This window comes from Ambystoma mexicanum, chromosome 5p (genome assembly GCF_040938575.1).
Source record: "Ambystoma mexicanum isolate Mex_15411 chromosome 5p, UKY_AmexF1_1, whole genome shotgun sequence".
Lineage (NCBI taxonomy): Eukaryota > Metazoa > Chordata > Amphibia > Caudata > Ambystomatidae > Ambystoma > Ambystoma mexicanum.
This window is the reverse complement of record NC_090930.1, coordinates 775,771,733-775,792,032: the sequence shown is the minus strand read 5'-3', so window position 1 is coordinate 775,792,032 and position 20,300 is coordinate 775,771,733. Positions and strand designations below refer to the sequence as shown.

At 40.4% G+C, this 20,300-nt stretch overlaps 1 protein-coding gene across 6 annotated transcripts in view; it reads right to left on the bottom strand.

Moving 5' to 3' along the window:
• ARPP21 (cAMP regulated phosphoprotein 21) overlaps positions 1-20,300 on the bottom strand; it is a 443,564-nt gene that overhangs the window by 339,941 nt on the left and 83,323 nt on the right. For 5 of the 6 annotated variants that reach the window (XM_069613189.1, XM_069613192.1, XM_069613193.1 and 2 more), the window contains exon 2: positions 1,316-1,492. The gene's annotated coding sequence lies outside the window, so the exon portion shown is untranslated. Of the gene's footprint in view, positions 1-1,315; positions 1,493-1,747; positions 1,958-20,300 lie in introns of those variants that run through there. The other variant, XM_069613190.1, reaches the window with a different exon arrangement.

Genomic DNA, 20,300 nt, shown 5'->3' with positions numbered 1-20,300 from the left:
CCCAGGAAGGCTCTCCGGGTCAACATTTCCAGACGTCAAGCTGACAGCTCCATTATTAAAATCATAAGCCTCTCCCTAAACCCCATGCCACTTCCCTTCTCTCTAGAAATCCGACTCGATGCCCTTGGCAGGTGGCACTAATGAAGCGATCTCAGAGCACAGTATTGCTCTGAGCTCGCGATGGGCTGCGCTACAGAAGCTCACGCTGGCTTTTCTTAGTTAATGTCTATTATTATTTCTCTCTCTGCTCCTTGCTATCCCCCCACCCCAACACCTCCCCCACTGATCAGCTGTCAAATAAGCCTCATGAATAATTTAGCGTTTCCCCTTCCCTCGGTAGCCCTCCCCCGCACCTCACACCACACTCACACACTCCTCAGACATAAGGCGAAGAAAAACAGCGTTTGAGGGAGAAGCTCGGAGAGATTTATATGCAACACCAAATTAAATCAACACTGTATTCTCCATTAGGATAGCCAACAGTACATCCCCCTGCACCAGCGAACAGACCCAGCATTAGGTTTTAACATCTCTTAAATTGGCTTAATTTGAATTTCTGTGCAGCAGATAGCTAAACCACAGCGTCCTAAAAAGCATGATATGCCATTGCACACGGCAAATTCAGCGACTCTTCCTACTCTGCCCCAATTTCAGTAGAGAAGATTAGAGCATAGTTTGCTTTGAATTCATACATCCCCCTATTTAAAGCATGCGGGGCACGCCTGTTCGTGGATGCCATGCCCTTCAAATACACATCAGTACAATTATGCCACTTTGCTCTGCTATTGGGGCTTCATCCTGTAACACTGAGGTCGAGGAGAGTCAGTGTCCAGCAGAGATGACTGGCATCTCAGTTAAAAATAGATCTTTCTTTCAGAGTGCTTTCCATATTTCGGACAATAGCTGTCCAACCTGAGTAGACTGCATTCTCCCCAGGCAGATAAATTCGGAGTATGGACGGCCAAGTCATCATTAAATCGGTACATTAGAACATGAAAGCAGCCATGCGGGAGTTTACCGGGAAGGTTACGCGCCACTTTGTATGGCTTACCGTGGTAAATGTATACCTCAAGCTACACACTGGCTCCTTTCACAATGCACTCAATCTTTCACCAATACTCAAGATGCCATGTACTAATTGATCTTACATCTTCAGAAGTATCCTTGCGCTTTTAGAGGAATATATTTTCCTTGATGACATCATAACGTGCTCTCATTGAAAAATGCATGCTTCTCCGTCTACAGATCATGCATGCACATACTTCACGACAGAACTCTGAGAAGCCAAGCCTCACAACGATAGCCTGAGACTTACCTTGAAGGCAGAATGTCCGCTCTAGATCCCGGTGCCTTCCTAGCTGACTCCGTTGCGGTTCACGGGTGAAATCCACACAACTGCTGAATGGCACGGTGAGTCCCATGTCCCCATTAGCAGTCCAGAATGCCAATTTCCATGCCGCTGAATTCGACAGTTTCATAGACCATCATCGACCTAAAAAGGCACACAAAGTAAACGGCAAGAGGGGAAACAATCATTTCAGGGTTAAAGGAGGGAATAAGTAGGACCAGATAACCAAACACTAATGACCGGCTTCGAGCAAATCACATTCACAGCTTGATTCGGCTCCACCTGTCTCAAGCTGCTTGCTTCTTCCCTAATGAAGGCTGCAGCCGGCTGTTCAAGTCATAACAGCTCCTACGCAGGAGCTAAATTTAACAATTGCATTATGCACTGAACATTACTCACTTCAGTTTTTTAAAAATTCAGCAAATTCTGTCGCGTGTCTTTTTAAAAGCAAACAAATCTGATTGCTCCTGGTGTAAGAAACGACCGCATCATTTTCGGGGGGACAAAGGAATGCGTATGTTTGTATTCTAGAACGTGGTACACGACCTTCCCTTGTGCAGTAAGGCAGTATTCATTCCACCGAGCTTGGAAGCAGCCCCGCGCAGCCTCACTTTAGTGTAATAAGGTATCATTTAACGAGATGCTGATGGCATATCCAGTAATTGAAACCTTAGGGGTGGGGAGGAATTCACATCGGGGGACGGGCGGTGCTGGGGGGTGGTAGTGAGAGAAACACTGCTATGACAAATCTACACTATGTCGATGAGTACTGTTACTGGGAAGACGCAGCGAGTGGTTTCCTGCGCAAAGCGTTCCCTGGGTCCTGAACATGCCCCAAACAGCTCTGCCAGTTATCAAGTCGACACGCGCATGCCACACCTCCCAGCCATGATCGTCACAGTGACACATTTTTGAGGTTTTAAGACTATGGATCATATTTTGGTTCTAGAAAATAGAAGCATTGTTTTATAATTTAAAGATACCTGGCATGCTTCTTTAACTGTACTGGGGAATTTTAGCAACCCTCTGTAATCTAAGTGAAACAGTATGCTCGTCCTTTTTACACAGACTTCAATAATAGCCTGGCACTTAAGGGGTTAATGGCCCGTTTATCAAATTTTACTGTGAGAAAGAAAACAGATAGAATTATGCCACGATGATTAAAGCTCACAGAAAAAAGCAGTGGAAGGACACATGTGCAGCAGCGAGACAGGAGTAATGAAAGAATGATAGCGTAACCACAGTCTTTAATTCAAAGACAGCCGGGTGCACAACCAAGAAGGAATGAACCAACACCCAACAAAAACTACAATAGCACATCCACACGGCACACACAACAAGCACTCTCTGCACTCCCCAACTCAATCACAAGCTCTCACTATCTTGCCACGCCCCTGCCCTTACATCACACAGCCATCACACAGACAACGGGCGCTGGCATATATACAACACACAAAGCCCCTGCACACATGCCTCACACAGTTCACTGTATAGACATATCTGCTGCCAAAAATACAGCTATGGCACCACCTTTGCTTGACCTGAAGCATAAAGTGGTCACCCAAATGGGAAAAGCTGTGCTATAGCACGTCCTCATAACATAACATAAGTGAGTCAACTCACTGTAACCTTCAATGTGTCCAAAGGTAACATGTGCTTGGAATGACCAGATCTTGTACAGTTTTGTCTATGTGCTTACAAGTAAATTCATCGAAGTTTCAAATGTACACACCATTGAAACTTTACAAAAGATATAGGAGAAACATCAATTCATCATAGTAAATAATACATGGTTTTGGTCATATTGGGCACCTCATGTAGCCACTACCACTGAGCTAAGGGAGCAGCTCTCCCATCTGTGGAATCGATTCAAGTACAGTTGCTTCATTAAGCAATAACCCATGATGGTCAGAGGCATTACTGGGGCAGGTAATGCCCTGGGCCGAGTTGCAGGACTGTGCAAAGCGAGGGCCTTAACATAAGCCCTGAGGCATTACCAGACGTGGTAATGCCCCTGCCTGCATATTTGCCATTTCTCAAAAGAAACTAGTAAACAAGACGGTTGCCATGGACAAGACAGAATAGAACTACATGTAGTCTCTTCTCCCTTTTTATGGCGGCCATTAACACCACGGGTAGGCACCAGGAAGACAAGAGACAAGTAAGCCTCTGGTAAGTCAGTGTGGTTGGAGGTGGGTGAGGGATGTGGATCCTGGGGCCTGAGGGTGTGGGGGAGCGCGGGGGCAAACTTACTTTCCTCCCAATGGGAAAGGTGATGACCTTCCGCTCTGAGGTGGCTCGGAACAGGCGATTTACCCTGAGATGAAGACCCTCTTCTGAGCCTCCTCATTGGCTGGGAGGTCACCTGACCCCCTGCAGGGGTGCTATGTACTCTTATTCGCTAGAACGAAGAAACTAGTGTGCATTATGAGGAATTCTAATTTCTCCTGCTTACTTTGATCATCCTCCTCATTCATCAGTTTTCATTCCTAATTGTAATGAGTAAAGGGGATTGATGAGTTGAAAATGAAGGGTGAGAAGGGGTTTGAGGAGGAGAAATGAGGATGCCCAGAAATGGAGACACTATAGTACACTTTAAAACATCCTCATACCTCCTGCTCTGTGAACCTCCTCACTCAGACATGGTTCTAATGTGGACTGCCTCCCTGCAACTGTTTATAGTATTTAGATTCATAATAATGTGTTTCACGTACACAATACTTTCAGGGATTGACATGTTTTATGTCTTGCAGCAAGGGAAGACTGCACGAGTTTTGTAGGAAAACATTAAGGTTTGAGGACAATAAATGATGAGTGGGGAGTAGGAGGGATGGAGAGGAGGGCTAATAACTCGGGAGTAGGAATGATGACCGAAGAGTAGGAGTGATGACTGGGGATGAGGAGTGTGGACTTGTGCATGGATTGTAAAGAGGAGCACTAAGGCATGACGTGTGAGTAGAATTGAAAACTGAGACAGAGGAATGAGGAACCAAGGGTGACTTTTGAGGAGGAAGAATTATAATGTCCTTATATATATAGCCTGTCATGAGTGAGGAGAAGGAATGAGGTGTGAGATGGAGATGGAGTGTGAGGAGTGGTGAGTGAGGATAAAGACTGAGGCGTCAGAAGGACAAATTAGGAGCTAGGAGTAAGACTGAGGTGAGATAGGTGAGGCTATCCTAAAACTGTTGAAGCACAGGTATCGATGTCAGGCTGCAATCTCCCATACTTCACCTCTCTTTAATTACCTAACGTATCTCTCCTTCATTGCATTCTGCCCCTTTTTTCTTTTGTAGAGTCCTCCATCCCTTTGATTCTAAATACTCCCATTTTTCTTTTCTTTTTAGTCTTCTCAGGGTACTCTAGTCTGAATCTTCTTATCTTTTTAATTTCGAAACCTGCCCTGTCTCCCTTCTTTTCTGAATTCCCTAATCTCTTTCCTTCTAAATTATCCCCCTTTTCATTCTGAAAGGGAGAGGCTATTTTCACAGAAGTCAAGCTTTCCAGCTGCAAATGTTGTGACATTCTTTTGAGGAGTGCCATACCAATTCTCTAATGAATACTGTAACCAAGCCTGGAATGTAATCTGTTGAAAAGCCCATATGCCTGACCTAATATTTCCTTGTAGAATCAGTCTAACACAATTTGTTGTATTCCACCACCTTCCACCACCATCATCCCTGTTCAAATATCTGCACATCATTTCCAAGTTAGTAAACAGGGGTATGTGTTGATTTGTGTGCAAAATGTGTTGAACAATATATTTTTGATAGGCAACAGAATTGTGGTTGATAGTAACCAAGTTGTGCAAATGAATGGGATTCATATTTGCAGATCAAGCACTAAGGGCTAACATGATGAGTCCAGGTCAGAGACCACCGCAGGAAGTGGAGAGGGTACTGTTCTGATAAGTGTACAAGGTCAAAACAGAGTGCATACTTTACCATACCACCTGCACCTGGCTAAAAGAAAATCTGTTATCTGTTGATTTGCTTCTGAGTGACAGTGCCTCAGTATATTGGATTCTCACATTCATCAAGAATGTGGTGAGGAAGGGAAACCGGCGGTGGAATAACCAAATGGCAAGAGAGGGGCTGAGACTGTAAAATTTGAGTGGGGAGCTGTATGTTACCTATGGTTATCAGAACATATCACAGATTTACTCACACAAATATTTTGACTGTGTGTGAGCTAGAAGAGCATTTCATTAGTATACGATCAATCTTTTTAACAATTATTTACCACTAGCATTCTTTGCCAATGAGAGGTCAAGCACATTTAGTAAAGATGCATTCCTGCGGTAGTCGGTACAGCAATATTAGGGTGCAATTGCGGAGTCTTTGCAATTGGCAAACTGTGTCAACAAAGAGGAATGAAATAACTTCTTTTTGAGGTTTCCTGGGACTCCACAGATTCATGGATGAGGGAGCGACTTTGATGGTGCAAGGGGTATATGCATATCAGGACAAAACATGTGTAGAGCAATTGTATACTCTCCACTATACCTCTTACGTGAAAGTACAGGTGGCCTAGTTACCATACACTTCTGATAGCCCACATCGTTACAGTTCAAGCACTAACTTGCCCTCGTTTACTACCCACTTAATCTATTCCCATACAGAGGTCACAGGAGAGTTGGGGCATATTGTCATTGCATCTCCAGGCACATCTCCTTGGTGGGCTAATTCTGTCCCACTCCAACCCAAAAAAGGATGTACAACCCCAGGTCAACACACAGCAGTTTGCCACGTACCACAGCCAAGCGGCCATGCATCTCCCCATCTGTTATTTCTGCTGGATTCAGATTTGTCCTTAATTTTAGAAGAATGTGAAAATGGCAGGCAAAGGAAATGTGGCTTTAATGGTGCCAGTCCTTTCTTGGAGATATATTATTGAGTTAAAGAGCATTGCCAGTGAGAGCATATACATGGTATGCCAATGATGGCATTTCTTTTCTGGGGGATTGCTATTTCTTATAGCAACCACTTACTTTGATTCAAAAACTGTCAGATTATCACTTTTCCAATATTTGTTCCATGAAGGACGGGTTGTGTTATTCATTCATCTCACACTAACTTTCCCGAATCACTGTATCTTCCCTAAACTAAAAATTAGAGATAATTGGACAATGAGACATTTAGGCATGAGACTAAGAGTTGGGGAGCAAGAGGGGCGATGTGTGGTAGAACGTGAATTATGTGTGGTAGAAAGTGAATCAAAGCAAAGAGATTTAGGTACTGGCAGAGGAAGGCAGTCCACTGGAGAGCTGCGGATAAAAGGGGAGGAGTCAATGTAAAAAGAAGTTAACAAAAAGGGAGGGATATATAAAACAAATGAAAAGAAAGCCTGCTTGCTTTCTCTACTCTGCGCCATATTTTAGCGATTGGGAGAAGAGCACACAACCTGAGAGCAAGGTAGGAATTTGAAATTCATAAACACAATAAATCAATTAAGAGTACAGAGAGCCTTGGTTCAGATGCCAGAAAATGACAGTATTAGCAAATGGCAGCAACAGCTAAACAGTCTATCCAATGTCAAGGAGAGGTAACTGGCGAACCCTTCAATTTACAGATTATAGGAAGACAAGGGGAATTAAAATCTTTAAAACTCAACCACTCTAGTGGACCACACTCAGTGACGTATTCATAAAAGCGTTTTACAATGGCACAGGCCCATTGAAAAACACGCTGTTAGTCAGGCCCTCCGAGCTTTTCTCCCATTTTGATTCTTTCTATTTTTGATCTGCCGATTATCTCTGACTTCACGATCCACCATTTGCTCGTGGGAGGCGCTGCACATTCCGATTTAGCACACTGTTCAGCTCCTTGAGTTTTTTGCTTCTTGAGTGACAGATTCCTACACACTCCACCCACATAGCTCTGGAGGCAGTCACGCATGCATGTTCTCTGCTGGGGCTGCTTGGAAGGGAGGCCTACAACAGGGCCAATTGGCAGGTCATGTTGAAAGCTATTTTGTTGTAAGGAAATGTAAATGGCAGATGGGGAATTGATCTCGTTAACAACGAAAGACCAAGATCACTTTGGCGCGGCTTGCAGGCAGAATCTTCCTGACTGAAAAGCGAAATACTACGGTTGATAAGCAGTTGGTGAAAAAGTTCCAGATTTCCTGATTCACAGGTAAAGAGAAACCGAGTTATACATTTTCTTTTTGAATTTTTTAGACGAAAATAGATATTTTTTATCTCAAAATGGACAGCTGAGGGATACTACTCGTTCTCCTAATAGAGTTTTCATCTATTATTTGAATACCTCAGAACATATGCATTCAGTTTTAGAAACGAATATCGTACACGCTTTATACAAAGTAAGACACATTTATACAGTGCTGCACTTTTGTGTGGGTTGAGAGCACTCAAAGAAAATTACAAAGTAAGAGCATATGCATAAATCCGAGATAATATGAGTCATCCAAGCACTGCACCTCTGGCACAATAAACTTCGAGAGATGAAAGAATTGATGTGATGCAAGAAGAGAGCCAGGGAATCCAAATGAAAGTGACAAAGGAATAGACACAAAACAAATGAGCCAGTGTGAGGTAGAAATTACGAAAGAAAGTGAGAACATAGAGGTGACAGGTGTACCTCAGGACATATTGAACACGAAGAGAGAAACAATGTAGGGTGATAATGCAATAATGACACAGGCGAAAAGCAGAGTCAAAAGTGCTTTCAGAGAAAGCAAGAACAGTGGAAAGTGAAATGGGCTAGACAAATGGAGTGAGCAATGGAGAGAAAAAGATCAGATTCCCCTTTGATAAGCTCAATGCTAAAAGTATGGTGTGCACTTGTGCTCTGATGCATCAGTAGCCTGATCTGCAGTGCCTGCTCTCCAGTGGCACAAAACAGATTCAGAGGTCACAGGTGCCCATTTGACAGCTGCTGTGACAGCAACGTCTCGACAGTGCAGGGGCTCCATTTAAGATATGCACCCCTGTGTCAAAACTTCAGAATTATGAGGATGCGGTTCTGGTGGCAGGAATAGAGTAAAATGTAAGCCATACCTGTATTTCTCATAATTTTTACAGCCACATCAAATTGAAATCACACTCGAATATTTATTTGTGTTTCCCCACAGACTAGCAGTCGTGCTGCAGCCAGCAAGATTGTATCCTTGTGGGTTGCCTCACTTTGTTCCATTCTGAGGGCAGGTAACACCCTCGCCAGAAAGACATCTACTCCACAGGAAGCTGCCCTGGGTTCTGGAATCAAAGGGCATGCCCATTCAGAAAAGGCTTGGTCTCACTCTAGGGTGCTATATAGCAAAGGGCCTTTGATCCTATTGAGATGAGAAGGGGCAGAGTTAATATAGACAAAGGTATCTCCCTTAAAGATGTAACAAGTTTTTGCCATCTTGTTTCTCTCTGTCTCTATCTTTCCTTACTGTCCTCTCCACTTACTGTAGCATAAAGCACTTTGGGAGTGATGTCAGGAGGCAAGGTCTATTGATTCCCCAACATGGATTGGACCCTTATAGCTTGCTAGCTTTAGCCCAATCGCCTATGGGCTTTTGCCTTTGGACCCTGTTGGGATAGCAGTCTTTCCAAAGTCTCCAGTTTTGGGGTCAAGAAATGTAGTCCAAGGCAGAGGAAAGCTCTGCTCCTTAACCATCCCCAGGAAACATTGGGGGTGACCTGCTGCTGGATCAAGACCTGCCTCTCTGCCAGCCACAGCGATACCCAGGAACTTAATGTGTTGAGGGGCCCATGCAGTCCTGTTCCAGCCTCTTCCGTGTTTGGGGGCATGAGAAAAGGACCCATCTTGTCCCAGGGCCCTTGGATTAGGACCCAGAGCCCCCTAAGAGCCAGGACAGCTGGGATCCTAGTGTTTTCACAGTTGAAGTGCTTAGATCCATGCTTCAAAAACTGTTTAACACATTTAAACCACCAGGACCCTCCAGTACTGCCTTTTGCACACCGCAAATCTTGAAATTGCTCACACAGTTTCAGGACGTCTGCTTTGGCACTACCACAAAGAGCTGAGGAAGGTAGTTTTGACTGCTAACTGCGCCTTGCACCATCTGTGCGCCATAGAGACCATCTAGGTCACATTAATGCCTTTTTAAATCTACAAACATATTCGTTTAAAGAGCATTGTGCTTATGACTTGCCTTACACCTCTGATTCATTACTTAGAGTGTTGTATCTTGATATCCGTGCTTATTCTGTGTTCTTTACTCAGGCATGGGTTTTGTGTAGTGTTTTTCTAGCAAGTTATGTTTCTACACGGTGTGTTTATTTAAAGTATAATTTAATATTTTAATTATTTTGATGGCATCTTGATTGGACATTCCTTTATTTTGGACTGTTATACTTCTCTCTTTTGGGTTGCTACAGGACCACATTCATACCCCTCTCGAGAATATATCCTTCCCTCGGCCCACATACCCAAAAAACGCAGAGGAGGTATATCTCTTAACTGTGCCTGTGCTGGCTCTTGGTTTGTAGAGGTGTGAGGGCTGGGTAGGCACTTTAGCCTTTTTTCTTCCTTTTACTCCTGCGGAGGAGAAGTCAAATCATCACAGCATAGCTAGTCACTCCTCCCTCGTAGGTACTGATTCAAGTATTTACATGTGAGTTTACTGCAATGGTAGACTTTAAAGCATATTTTTTCACATTGACTAGTTAAGCCAAACATTGTTTTTCATAGAAAACATTGACCATCTCACTTTTAACCACAGCCCCACATACTAATCTAAATATCTATGTGCTTTTGGGTGCATGTTTAGATGCACACACGAGACAGTTGCCTTTGCAGCTCCTAATTTCAACCTCAATGTAATGGTTCACATGGCACTTCTATGTACTCCAACAAAGAACATATGCTACAGATATGGGATAGGTATAAAAGGTTCAGCCTTACAGTGCACACTCTGATATTTGAGGGACGCATTCCAGCTGTTTTAACTTGAAGCATTCAGTGTTCCTTTGCTAGGGAATGTGTGGCAGTGGAAGGGACTGAATCCCCACTAATGTTCTAGACTATATCATACAGTGTGCTAAATGGTTTTCATGTAAAAGCGCATGCAAGCCGGCATCAGTTGTAATTACACTGGTGGTGGTGGTGTGCGACAGTGTAGATTGTTTTAGTTTCCATTCTTAGCAGTTTGATGGACCCTATGGGTCATAGCCTTAGCAAAGGGAGGGTAATGTGATCCATCTATGGAATATATCTACTTTTCTCTTGATTCTATGATTACAGAGCACTAGGCCTGATCTAACACTGCTGACCTCAACAATCCTACCCCACAATGTGGACTCCACGCAGGCCGTTTATATCTGAATGCTTTTTGGGTTAATTAAAATAATACATCATGGAATTGAAAGTGGTCCCCCTGATTAAATGGTTAGCTGGGTTTTAAACAAATCTACTTCAACATTGGAACCGTGCAGGGTCAAAGCCAATATGAGGAACACAAAAAATAAATGTAACACTTCTTTGTTTGTTTGTAGGCGGAACACAGTTCTACAGTTCTAATTGGAGAGAACCCCTATCTCAATAGAATCAAATAATATTTATGGACACTCAGGCCTAAATGCTTCATTATTTGTTTCAAATAACACATAACTCCATAGAAACAGGTGAGAAACATGGGGAAAATAATTATATTGTGCACTTATCAAACTCTACCAACAACCTCTAATGAGAAAGAGATAAGTTCCTATTAGCTGGCAAAATACTTTCAAAAAACATTTCACTAAGAAGGGCAATTTGAGTTGCAAATATAATGTGATAATAGCAAATAGTATATATAACATCAGCATGGATAAGCCTTTTGGCCTTTTGGTAATGGCTCATATTTTCCTGTTGAATTCTATGGAAATTACACACAAGCATGACATTTTAAAACTGAAATCTGGAAAGAATTGGGAAGTCAATTTTAATTGGAATTAGGAATAAACGTGTGGAGGAATCATTCTACTTCTGTGCAATGCTACTTAAAAAATGAAGCTGGTCATTTAAATGTAATAATTGACGTTTTCTTGAGAATGAAGGGGAGAAACCCCCTTTCTACTGCCATTATGAGATAGCAAATCTCTGTTCAGGATGTGTATGTAAATTATGGTTTCCACAGTTCAAGACAGTTTATCAATCTGAGAAAATCCACAAAGCCCTAAAACCCAGAAATGTACTCATGTGAAAACCAAGGAAAATACTTCATAATATATGACTGGCAAAAACAAATATCCAAGCACAATTATAGATTTGAGGGCAATACATTTTAAAATATACCCTTACAAAGCTTAATTTGTAGGTGCAGTTCCCCTTCTCTGAGTTCTATAGTTAATGGGATTACATGTAAATACATTGGGGCATTTCTCACTTATGTTTTGGTTTATTGAATTAAATCAGATGGGCAGGATCAGCCTCAGGGATGTATCAGGTCTTCTCTCTGGTTTTGACATTGCACACTTATTGAAATTGGGACAGTGCCGGGTCTCCAGTTCACCTGATTCTGCCCAGCCACATGCGATCAGGTTATAAGGTGTTCTATGTTCTGGTCCCTTATGATTCAGCTAAGAAATCCTTTTGGGCCCAGTCCTCCTTCACTTCTACAAATGTAGGTATCACCCAATTTAGGTATATATCACAGGCAGTGTGAACATTTAGTAAGTCACAATTTTTGTAGCGTTAGATTTTTTATAAGCTAGGTTTCCCACCTCGTTAAGCATCATATGAAACTACATTTTTGAAAGGGCAGTATTTGCGATTGGTTTTCTTCTCCTATTTCTCACACCCAGCACAGGACAGTCACCTTACTTTGATGAATGTATCTTTATGAGTGTTGAGGGGAATGCCTCTCCTGAAATCTAACCTCTCTATGCAGGAACGGGGAACCAATATTGAAACGGAATATTTTATTTTTTATTTTTAAATAATTCCCTACATGGACATGTAATGTTAAAAAGAGAATATTCAGATTCCTCAGAACCTTCAGAATCTGGTGATGTCCTTTATGTTTCTGCGGCTTTGTACATGATGGTTTCATTAAAGTTTGCAAATTATGCACAAAGCATTACTTTATAATTATTATAATTATAATTAATTGTTTATTTTTAATGCGCTTAATACCAAAGAGTGGTTTCTAAGTGCGGGGTCGGGATTCAAACCTGTGTTGTTGTGTTGCGCTGTCTTCCTTCTAAGACCAACGCATTGTCCTTGAGCTATTCTTCCTCCCCATGTCAATATTCAATTTCAATATGTCATTTTTATATGCATATGGTTCCCTTTTTTCTGCTGATTTCGGATCTCCATTTGGCTTTAACAATGGTTCTGAAAATGCAATTGATAATGTTTCCCAATGGTCACTTTGAATGCATCCTTTTAAAGTTCATTTTACTATATATTAGTTGAGTTGAGTTTATTTGGGCTCAACCATTATCAGTAGACCATCTGCTGTTTGAACTTGTCATTTATTTTAAAAGAATACAACTTTGTTAGTAATATGGGGATCTAGTCTTCACAACTCAGGTCTATTGGAACACATGTTGATTCTTTGTGCAGCACATTGATTCTTAGAAATTGATCTTAACTGGTGACCAGGCATCCACAAATCTATTGCCAGGGCAGTTTTATAGTTTAGCTAAAAAATGCAAGTCCATGCCTGGGTTTCCAATTTAAAACTAACATTCAATGTTATTTTTGATATTTAGAAACAGGGCCTTTATCTTACATATGCACAACTGCTCTGCTTATATTGTTCCATTGATGTAAGTCATATGCTGATGTGGCTGGACATTCAGTCAGGTAACATCTTGAAGGAGCAGTACAATTACCTCTAAGAGATATGATCCATTTGGGAGCATTGCCTATTCAACAGCTCAGCCATTAGTTTGGGAGTCGTTTAACTCGATTCACATCAACTCTGTAGGTACTGGTATATTCAGTTGAAATGGATGAAGCCTGCATAGAGTATCATGAATTATGTAATAGAAGAGGTAGTGCTCAATTGCACCCACAGAGGTTTAGGTTGTACTGAACAGGGTGTGACTATGTCCCGCCTACATCTTCTATATTATGTTCCAGGATAGCACTCCCATATCACAGTTTCTCAGTTTAAGTTTATTTCAGACAACACCGAGAAAATGTATACAACGTTCTTGAACACAAGAACATTGCATCAATCAATTATCATAACACCATCATAATATAACGAAATCATCAGCAAAATATGGGTTGATTCTACATTCCTATTCACATAGTCCAATATATAATTCTATCTAAAAACACTCATATTTGATCATACAGCCTTTCAACAAAAAAAATGCATGGTTCAAATTACTCAACGAAATTAGACCTACTCATTTAGCAAGCTTCAAATGTGCCCTCCTCTGATTCCATGTTGAATTGAAATATTTGGATGCAATTAAAAAAGCTACAAATGGCTGAGGTAGATGTACGAAAGACCAATCCTTCTACAACTCTTCTTGTCCATTCTGAGTTCAATTTTGGTATAATCTACATCTTTCATCGATTTGCATAAACAGGATGAAACAGCATATAGTGCGTAACAGACTATCCTTCATTGCAGCAGAAACAACATCTGCTCAAATTATTTTATGAGGAATCTGGCTGTATGTGTGGCTAGTGGTAAAATGTTCATGTAATATTTCAGAAATACGTCTTTTTATGGGTTCTCTATCCAAATAGGAAAGTCCTCTGGCCCGGCAACAGTTTTTATATTTGGGGTATATTTGATAGACTTTGACTTAACACTTTAGTGATCATTCTGTGTGCACTAATAACACGTTGTTTTGTATGGTCACTTATGAATGCATCAGATCTCAACAAATAAGTAAAACCTAGCTTGTCCAGGATCATTTCTATATTTCCACTGCACACTCTCTTGTCGGTTAGCCAAGTTCCATAATGAGGATTTGTTTTCTTTTTTTTTTTGTTGCTATGGAGCCTCAACGAAAATTTAATGGGTTAATTGTAATTTTAATTGGTTATTTATAATACCCAGAGGTTTCTAAGCACGGACCAGCGATCAAACCTGTGTTGCTCTGCATCGTCTTGCTTCCAAGGCGAGCGCACTGCCCTGAGCTATCCTCCCGGGCATCATAGGTAATAATGACCCTCATAGGTAATCAGGAAGAGAGCTGGTTCCATATATAATGGAATAGTTGGAGTACTGCTAGGGAGTTGCAGCAGCTTCTCTAGAAAATGTGTTCCCCCTAATTAAAGGATTTGTACTGTTGAATGCCACCATAACTCTGCCCCATATAACACTGCTGTTTTCACTTGAGCCTCATATCAATGCTCTAGCTCCAAATTCTGCAAACATATTAGTGTAACTCCAAACCAACTGAAGCAGGTGCTACTGTGGCTAATTTGCTACTTCCAGTATCCATCCATGTAAATCTGATACCCAAGTAATTAAAGGAATTAACTAGCTGTATAACATCCCCATTGAATACCAATTTACTTTGCGATGTCCTAAAAGGGTGGTACATCATCACCACTGTTTTTGAAGTATTAAGCAGCACATATTAGTCCTTGCAGAATTCAGGTAGCACAGTTAGTTATTTTATTGCCCCCATTGCCGTTTTAGAAATAATCTTTGGATCATCTGCATACAATAATATCCCATGTTTCCTGCCTCCTTCGCAGGGTGCATCTCCTTATATGAAGGGCTAAATATTGTATGTATTGTAGTAAAAGCAGACGAGCCAGCACAAACCCCTGATGGACACATGCTTCAATTGGTAAAGCATGTTTTGTTTCTTCACCCTGGCCAAATCTCGATTTCCAATATTGCCAATACAGACACATGGAAAGGCATTCAACAGTAAGTGAGGAATCTTCAATTGGTTTAAAACTGCACAGTTTGTTTCTATCCATATTGTGAATGGGAGTTCTGAAATCAAATACATTTCTATTCAGGGGCTTCTTCCTCTAGGCAACATATTTCTGGATGACCAATCTTAAAGAAAGCCATGTTCATTAGTGCCAGTTCATCTCCTAAATGGTTTAATTAAAACATGTGTTCTTTTTTAGTGAAGCAAGCAGATGTTTTATATGTTATGACATTTTAAAAACTGTAGTGCTACAAGTCAACAGGAAATATGGCTAGGGAACACTTGTATATGGCCTGCTGTGCTATAAAACATCACCTCAATTACCAGTATATGCTATTTGATACAGGGAAGCAGTGTTTGTTTGTTGTGTTGAAATTGTAATGGATTGAGTGAGTAAGGGTAATATGACATCCACTATTACAGGCAATATTTTACAAAATGTAATGGTGCTAGCTAAGGAGTACCTAAACAAAATATAATGTCCAGTCATTGATGAAAACACAAAATAATGCACACACCCAGCACATTGGAGAAATAGCTTATCATAGAAGAATATTGTTTTCTTTTTAGATCATGAATAATTGAGATTAAACACAAAACAAAAGCTGCCACTTGTGGAAAACAATCCCAACAGTCTCTAATTTACAATACAATTATGGGTTTTGTTCCTTTTGTATTATGTGTACATATGTATAAGGAAAACAATGTGACTTCAAAGGAAATATCCCTGGCACTCTCGGTCTGCCCCACTTTGTTCTCCACTTGTATGTTCCCTGGATAGCTAGATTCACACAATATATATCTAACACGTCATCCATCCATATCACTGTTGTGCTCTAGCACCTTGAAGCATCTTTTGTGCTAGATGGAATTGCAAGTAATGATCTCAGACCAACTATTCAGACAGACTCAAGGAATTAGGCAAAGTACTACTTTATTCTCATTTAATAAAGTAGGGAGAACATACAGGCATCGGACTGATGCATGCACACTCACAAATTAGCTTGATTACATAGGGGTCTTATACCCCAATATGCATCATCTATGTCGTAATTCTACGTGTCAAAATACTAAACCTTTCGAGAGAAGGGATTGGTTAAGGGAACATATCTACTTATTGAACATGTAAGTATGAGTACATCATTGGCTACCCCTTATCTATAGGGCATGCCTTGAACTACCTCTAAATATGTATAGTACTGATTATAGCAGACAAAAACAACAGTGGATTGGTCTATGCAACATTGTATGTTAGGTTGTCCCTTAACCCCACTGATTCTTTGGCATAATACCCCAACCTTGGACTTTTGGCTCTTTAGCGGCACATAAGCAAAACAAAATTTAGGTGTTTGAATCCTGTTAGGCTACTCCCCGTTTTCCCAATTAGTCCATTATCTCTCATTGGTAGGCCATGAGCCAAAGTCTTCCATATGTACTTGACCTTGTTGCCTGCTCACTGTCCTATAACACTCAAGGGAGTGTGAGAACACCACTATCTTAAGTCTGAGGCTCTAATGAATATCCCTTGTTTTCAAATTCTGAGTCACTTGTGAAGAGACCATGCATGTGTCCACTTCAGCCTAATATTTACTGCTATTTGATTTAATTATGAGTGGTACTGTTGCTCCTTTTGGCCTCTAGAGACGTGCTCATTCTATCTTATATGAACTTTATACACTTTTAATTGACCAACCGTCTGGCTACTGCAGGTGTTTTCCTCTTCTTCAATCTATGAGGAATGTCCCATATTCAGAGCTTATCCATATAACTCCCTTTGTGCTCTGTGGTTATCCCTTAAAATAGCATCCTTATTTCTGGGCCAACCTTGACTCATCGTCTGATCTGCACACGGAGCTGTTCTTCCGAGTCTCCTCCTTCTGTAGCCTTGGTTTGTCTCTGAGGTAGCTTGGTTGAATTCAACATGAGCCAGCATCCGTTTTCCTATTATGGCCGTCCTTGCCATGTTATATATTCTCTATAGCAATCCTCTATATATTTCCTTTCGACCTTGCGTTATTGCGTATTTACAGTTATTGGTCAGTAAATTATTTAATTTTCTCTATTTCCATGATTACTTTAGCATTAGGTACATGTTTCCCTTGGTGCTTCAGTTACATTGTTACTCTTAAGTATTATCATATTGTTTCAGCATATGTTCATATATCTTCTTCATGACATCACTCTTCTCAATATGAACAATTAACATTTTTAAATGTTCATTCTCTTATGTCTGTATGGTGCTGCAACACAAATAAGTGCTATGTCCTAATTTCTAAGACATTTCAGGCACTTCTGATATGTTTCTGAAAACTATTTTAAAGAATTTGCTTCCTGTATCTAAAGATTATATCTTGTCAATCTGTTACAGAGTATGCATTTTGTCTGGGCTAATTGGCATTTGTTGGCCACTTTGCGAGATCACACCTAAAAGAGAAGCACGGGCCCCTAAATGCACTGATGACTTGTCAGCACTAACTAGGGCAAACGGTGACACATATTTGCCTGCACCACCACCTTTCCTGGTCCCAGGATACAAAGTCACTCATCAATCACCATGTCAGTGACTCTTTACTAAAGAGCCCCCCTCATTCATGGGTCACTCCAAAATAATATAAAATATGGGTGTTTGTGCTATGGCATGTGCACCTGAAAAGCCCTATTCTGCTGCAATATATAGATTTCACAACTGTAACTTTATAGGTAATGTTACACAGCCTTCATTTGAAATTGTTTTCCTGTAACTTAATTTGACTTAATTCATGAAAGTCTGCCAATGTTGACAAGCTACTGATTTGGCACATATGAACAATCATGTCAAATTTGGTGACATTTCAGGAATGTTTTTATTTCAAAAAAATATTTACAAAAAGTTGTTTGCACTTTGTGTACATTGTTGTATTGGGATTGACAGAACTTTCCAAAAAACATGACCAATGTTTGTATCCCAAAATTGAACACTTCATATCTTGAAATTTTAACTCTTACCTTGAATTTGTGCAGGACACATACATTTTGGAAATCGGATCAACTAAATTCAATATAGTCAACATTTTAGAAAACAATGTACAAGTCATCCATAGGTAAGACCAGAGTTACCAATATGTGCATAGAGGATGAAGCATGTCCACAGAAACAGACACCATCACCAACAAATATCTGCACAAAACAAACCATTCCTGCAGAATACAATATGCAGAATTGGCTCGCAGAAAAGCTGTATACATTCACACATTTCTTTGACACTCAAAATATTAACCTTGGAAGAAAAAACAATTGAGATATTCATAGTAGGTCTGAAGTCAGCAACATATGTGTTGCAGATGAGGCATGCCAACACAAAAGGACAATCTCAACAAAATCACACAAAGAACAAATCATATTTGTGAAATGTTACAGAAAACAATATGCCGGAAGGAAATACTTGGAATGGAAATATGGATACACACTCCATGAGTACTCAGCATATTCACGTTTGAATAAATAAGAAATAAGCAATTGTTATGCATGCATAGTTGGTCCAGAGTAACCAAGATGTGTTTTGTGGATGACAAAAAGCAATCAAGAAATTAATTCACAGAAGGTCAGAAAAATGACTGTACGCACATTGTGAATAAAAAGAAAATCCACATTAGGTTCAGAGTCACCAATATTTATGGTGTGGATGAGTGATGCCGACAAAAACAGAAAGCACCAACAACTATCTAACTAAAACAAGCACATAAACATAGGGATACGAACATGCAGTAAGAACAACCACAAATTAATTAAATACATACTCTGTAGAGTGACAAATCACAATAGCCACAAATACTCCCATACGATAAGTGCTGAATGTTTATGTGCAGACATTACACTTTGATGGTACAGTAATACACAAACCTTTAAAATATGAGGGAATCAGTGAGTAAACACACGTTTTTAAAAGAATCAAGGTTACAGCCTAGAAAACAATTAAGTCTACAAATGGTGGTAATGTCAATATTAAAATCAAACGCTCATTCCAAATGTGGCAAAATGCAAAGACTAGACATATCATACTACAACTGTAACGATAATTCACTCTAAAACACTACGTGACAACAATAGCTTTACATAGTATGTAGTTCAAATCCATTCTATAATCAAAGTGGCTGCTGTAAAGTAGTGAAGTAGTATGATATGTTTAAAATAGTAGTGTATGTGATCATTCCCATGGTAAAACAGTGTTGATCATTTACCACGGCAATGAGAAAATGCTTGAAAATGTAAATGTCATCCCCCTCTCCACTGCCACCCTCCATGTGCTTCCCCCCACCACTGTAAATGCTCCCGGGCCTTCCCCTATTGGTCTCATTCACTTGCCGGTTCATGTGACAAATTTGTCTTCAGAGCATGTGTGACGTTCCCGTGGTAATCCAGCAAGATTCCTGCAGTAAGCAAAAATGATCTGCCTCAAAACAGGCTTTCCAGTCCTCCCTAAAGGGAGTGCTAATCTATTTGCTTCTCCTTGCCCCTCCCCACTCATAACCTGATATGAAACCAAGCTGTTGCCTAATTCAAATATCATGTTCAGTCTTTTTTTCTGTCTTCTTGCAAGATTACCGGCTTCGTGCAACATTTCTGTGAGAATAGATTGCATTAAGCAAAACAAAAAGTCTTAGTGCTGCAATGCACGATGGGAGATACAGAACGTTTCTTGTAAAAAAGCAAAAAACAGGATAGATTTCTATCAAACTAAAAAACCGCTATATGAGTTCAATGGAAGCACTTTTTTTCTCACAGTTAAAATGGATGGCAGTAGGCGAAAAAAGCATTTTGTTTCTCAATAATCTGTGAACCATTTAACCAATATTCCTCAATATTTCCAGTTTTGTGCGGCCTTTGTCAAACATTTGTTGATGAACATTACAGCATATTCGTCCAGCTAGTCAGAGGTTATCAGCAATAGAACTTTAGGAAAAGCCAATGCGATATGGTTTTACCTTAAATATAGGGTGCTAATCACTGCCTTATTTTATTTATATATATTCACAAACACATCTGTACACCTTACACAGTGAGTTTCTGTCCCGTTTAATGTGCACAGTGATATGTTCCTATTCTCTCCCTACTATGTGGACTGGGAAATGTGGTTCCTGCTATAAATGCTATCAT